Source organism: Azolla caroliniana, unplaced genomic scaffold (assembly GCF_043228905.1).
Source record: "Azolla caroliniana isolate FFs.n. ecotype wild unplaced genomic scaffold, voAzoCaro1.0.p SCAF_7, whole genome shotgun sequence".
Lineage (NCBI taxonomy): Eukaryota > Viridiplantae > Streptophyta > Polypodiopsida > Salviniales > Salviniaceae > Azolla > Azolla caroliniana.
Genome location: NW_028230442.1, coordinates 13,221,872 through 13,227,182, shown reverse-complemented (window position 1 = coordinate 13,227,182; position 5,311 = coordinate 13,221,872).

The following is a 5,311-nucleotide window of genomic DNA, read 5'->3' as shown; positions in this document are numbered from 1 at the left end:
CACTCAATAGTTGGTTGGTCAAATGGTTGATGAGTGATTTCATTTTTATGGATTACCAATGGATATTGTTAGTGATCGAGATTCCAAGTTTACTAGTGACTTTGGACTCGTGTCTTTAGGTAGCTGGAAACAAATTTGAAATGAGTTCCACATATCATTCTCAATCCATGGACAAATTGAACGGTGTCGTGAAGAAAACCGTTCCTAGGAGGAATCGGTGGATAGTGTGCGTAAACCAGCCCTTACACATGGGCACATGTTTTGATGTATGCACATAGTTAGGAATAGGTAGGCGATGTAATTATCCTAGGTAGCACGAATGCATTTAGGTAGGGAATCGAAGAGGATCTTTGTCTGCTAGAACAGAGAATAAAAGTGATGTAACAGTCTGTAACGTCTCTCTCTCCTTGTGCTATAAAAGGAGAGGAAAAGGGTTGAGTGAGGGATCGCACGTTTATGTGAGGACGAAGTGCCGTCGGACTGGGAACCGAGGTCTCTCCTCCACCATCGTTGTTGTTTCTGCAGGGATTTTGGGTCAAGTTGGTTGCCTCTGCTGCGTGAAGGCCCGCGTGCTTCTGGTAGAGGCTCCACCACGTACTTCAACGCACGTGTTCGTCTGTCACCAGTTTGCCGGTTGTAACATTGCAAGCTCTGTAAGCTATACTGTTATTGGAATTGATTCTTTCGTTTCTGTCTCTCCGTGTTTCTGCCAATCTCTCTTCCTCTTCTCTCTCGCACTCCTCGGTTCAGGGCCCCCGTGGTCCCGCCTTTTTCCATACGCGTGAGCGTAATAACACGACAACAATTTGGTGAACCCGACATGAAATCAAGGCGGTAGAGGAATACAAAATCAGGGGATCAGAGGTTGCCGAAGCCATGGCGGTGGCAGTTGATCGGATAGTAAGTGCTCGCGAGGGCACATGCGCCCTCGACAGGGCCATTGAAGCAATTCTCGGTACAATAGGCCGGTTCGATGGGAAGGACGCCACGAGTTATTTGGTGGCCTACCGGGCCGAAATGGTAATGAGGGACATCCCGGAGGAGAGGCGTCTGGCTGGGTTTCCCTAGGTAGCGACACTGGGCATCCATGCATAGGTGCTCGGGGTGTAGGCTGGATGCCGGACCTGGGGGGAATTGTTAATCCTTAGGGCCGGACAATGGCCTAACACAGGGTGTCTCCGAAAGACACTTCACCAAAGGGTATTACGGCGAGATAACTTAAGACACAACGATTACTTCGACTTAATTAGCTACTTAGCAATAAGGCATACACTTAATACACGCGTAAGATATAACAATTAATTCAGAACGGTAATCAATAAGTGAAGATAAAACAAGAAGCTTATATTAATTCTCCGTTAAAGTTATACATTGTAACCGGGCCTTTATATAGGTCACCGGTGCTGCGTACAAAATGGTGCCAACCGGCACCTGTTCGGAATCGGTCCGAATCCGGATCGGCATACCGATTCTGGTCCGTCCGTTCACTACATAATTATAATCTAATCTACTTAATTAAATATATTCCGAATAACCCTCCGTTTCACATTCTGGTCTCTGCTCCTTTGCCGGCCGGGTAACACATGGCACGCCCGTGGGACAGTACCTTGTACGTCGAATCCCACTATCCCGCCCTTAGCCTTCATCCAAGATGTCTAGAATACTCTGCTCTAGGGTATCCAATGGTTGTTCAGAATTCGGTTGTTGTTGTTGTTGCTGTTGTGGCTGATGTTGCTACGGCTCCTCCGACTATTGCTCCTGAGCTGCCGTCTATTCGGCTCCTGGTACCAGTGGTTGTGGCGGTGATTCCTCCGTTAGCTGCTCCGCCGGATTTGACTCTGGTTGACTCATCCCGGCCTTGTCTCCGTCCGGTCCTTGCTCCGGTGATGGCTCCTCATCGTTGAGGTTGACGGTCGCCGCCTGCTTTGCTTCTTCTCTCCGTAGCCTGGTCCGCTCATAGCTCTCAAACTGGATTTGTGCAGCCAGTCGATCATCATCTAGCTAGGCTACAAGTTGCCGGACCATTGTTGCTTGCTCCACCAGAGTTATAAAATCTTTGGCTAACTCTTCTCTGACGACAGTGAAGTCCTTCGTTAGCATGTAGCAGTCGTCACCATCCTTCTGCCGGTTTTTCACGTCTGCCCGTAGCAACTGGAGCTCGGTTGTGTGCTTTGCCCATTTGTCCCACCATTGCGCGGAGCTTTCGTCAATCAAGCGCTTGGTCTTGTTCCTCCATGCCTGGACAATGAACTGGATCCGCTCCAATCCCATCTTTGATTTGTCCTCCGCGGCTTGCCATTCGTCCTTCAACTGCTTGATGAGTGCCATCGTATCCACCTCCTGCTCCCGGTAATGTGACAGTTGGGTTTGATAAGTGTTCTACAGCCTTTGCAAGATCATCATTGCTCTTTCCTTCTCTTCATAATGCTGCTTATGCAGCTCCATCTGTTCTTGCGCGGCTTCCTCCAGCAACGTGGTTCTTTCAGCCCGTTCCTTTGCCAGCGCCGTCTCAACCCGATGTACCTCCTGCCCGAGCTCTGCCATCTTCTCCAGCTGTTTCCTATGCTCCGTATCCAAGTTCTTGTAGTCCTGGTGTAGGTGCTCAAAATCATCGGTTTTTTGCTTCAGCTATTGGTTTAGTTGTCAGAGTTCTTCTTTCAGCCTTTCGATCTCTGTTTGCGCCATCCGTCACAACTTCTCCTTTTCTTGTAGCACCTTCTCTTTCTCCTCCTTTAGCCAGTTGTAGGCTTGATGTCCTTTTCGCAGATTCTCTTCTGCCCGGCGGAGGTTCTCAGTAGTCTTTCGTTGCTCTTCTTCTGCCGCTTTCTTCAAGTCCCACTTTCGGGTGCGTAATGCTTCCTGTGCAGCCAATTCATCTCTTAATTCAGCAAGCTCTTTTGCTTGCGCCGCCACTATCTCCGGGATTGTTTCCATCTTCGGGGTCTTATTTCTATGTACAGGTGCTAGTGCTTCTTTATTCTGTACATCGACCGGGGTCAGCGATGCTTGGAGCTGTGGTCTGGTTAAGGCCATTTTGACCAATTCTTCTGTGGTCAGGTCCAAGTCTTGTTCTAGGCTCCGGATCCTTGACCGGGCCGTCTCTAGTTCTCTGGTTGTGACGAGCAACCGGTCCATCTGCGCTTTCTCTTCTGCCTCTATGTAGTGTACCACTCCGGCAATCTGTTCTCCAATCTACCAGAGCCATTGGCTGCCGGTGCCCTATTGTTGCATCTGCCCGGAGGGTTGGCTGTTGGTGTTGCTAGTCAGTGGTTGGTTTTGTCCAGTTGCATCGAGCTGCAACTCTGGCTCTTGTTGGTGATCACTTTGCCATTCTGGTTGCGGCTCTGTTGGCCGCTCTGCCGCTGAATGCTCTTGGCCTGCTGGTGGGGTCGGCAACTGTACTTCCAATGCTTGCATATCGGGTCTTGCAATATCCTGACCCGCCGGTAGAGGTTGTTGTGCAGGGGGCTCTGTGGCCGGTTCTGTTCGAACCGGTTCCGGTTCCATCCTTGGTGTGGGCTGCTCAGGGTGGGGTACAGGCGTTCCATCCTTCTTTGGGTCCGAACGCTCCCCTGCATGTTCGGATGTGCTTGCCTTCTGGCGCCACTGGAGTTGCTCTAATGGTTCCTCCTCCGTTTCCTCCTCCTTAGTCCCGATGTTGATTTTTGCTACCAAGGGGTTCGACGCTTGTTGAACCGGTCGGCTAAGCTTGATCTTGATTGGCCGCACCGGTGGCTCCTCCTGCGTTTCCGCCTGCCGCTTCCTGTTGGCGCGCTCCTTTGCCGCTTGGTCCGTGTCGGCCGCATTCCTTTTGGTTGCCTTCGATGCCAATAGCTGTTGCCGTTTAGAGGCCATTTTCGGGGTGCCTTCCGTTGTTCTTCCGCGCTTCGTGGTCTTGACGGGCTCGATGGGTGGCACCAATAGAGTGAGCCATTGCGCCACCGCCGTCCATATCTTCCGATCCTCTTTGCCTCTGAAAGAGTCGATGGCCGCACAGAGGCCATCCACAATCAGTACCGCCCAGTCCACCTTCACGCCTTCATATGTGACTATGATTAAGCCGGCCCGGTTCTGGGGCATGCAGGGGGGTCGAGGGTATACATGTCCGAACTCATGGAGCACCCGGGCAATCTCTCGAAAGAGAGGATCTTTGCCGCCCTGTGTCCGGTAGGCCTTGCTTGCCAAAGAGTATTCCCCAAAGTATTTTCGGAGCTGTTCTGGGGTAGGGTTGTCGATAGTGAAGATTCCCCCTTCCGAAAGGCCAATCAGCTCCGTGTCGATTTCTTTAATTATCTTCTCCGCCTCCTGGTGCGGTGGTGCCTCCATGATTGTGAGAAAACCCTCTAAGCCGTGTTGCCTTAGCCACTTCTTGGCTGCTTCAGAGAGTGCTTGGCAGTCCATGGCTTCGTCGAGGTCGGTGAGCGCTGGTGAGGGTTATGTGTGAGGAGTCTCTGTGTGGGTGGGTTTGCGTCTGCTAATCTTCAATCGCCTGTCTGCGGTTGTGCTCCTTTGTTCGCGAAATGTGAGGGTTTCTATGTGGCGGGGGTCTTCTTGTTGCATGTTGGCGCCTGTTTTTTTTTTTCATTACTCGCGCATGTGCACGTCGTGTACTAAAATAGAATGATGTGCCATTGTGGCGGCGGTTTAATACCCTATTAATAGCGCACTACGTACCTTTTCAAAGTGCCTGTTCACTCCTTCTTTTTGCATGTGTCCGTTCACCCCTTGCCCTTGCATGATTTACTTTGATTTGATTTGATTTTACTTTTTTATTTTTTCATTATTATTTTTATTTTTTAATAAATGGTTTTGCTAATTAGCAACCGGTCCCACTGAACCCCTATCCGGATTGTGATCCTTGCCAGACGTTGGACCGCTTGCCGGCGCTTCCGACTTACCGGTGTCCAGTTCTGTGTTGCCCTTCACTTGTTCAAATGGGTTTCTTGGCACGGGTCCATTGTATGGTTTGAGTCGAAACCCATTGACCCATTTACCCAGAACCTCGCCGGCGAGTGTCCCTAATTGGTAGGAACCGTTGAACTCATGCGTAATCCAGTATGGTCTAGTCCACCGAAACCGTAGCTTTCCCGGCATCTTACCCATCCGGGTCTAGAACACGAGTACCGGCATACCGATGCCGAACATCTTTTCGTTCCCTTTTTGGTGACGATCCACGAACGCCTTCCTTCACCGCTTCTCTAGTTCTAGATGCATGATGTTGGCTAGCCGGTGTTCTTCCAATTCGCACAATGCGTTTAACCGGATAGCTTCCGATTCCTTCTCATTTAGGCGTTCCCGAATCTGTATTCGT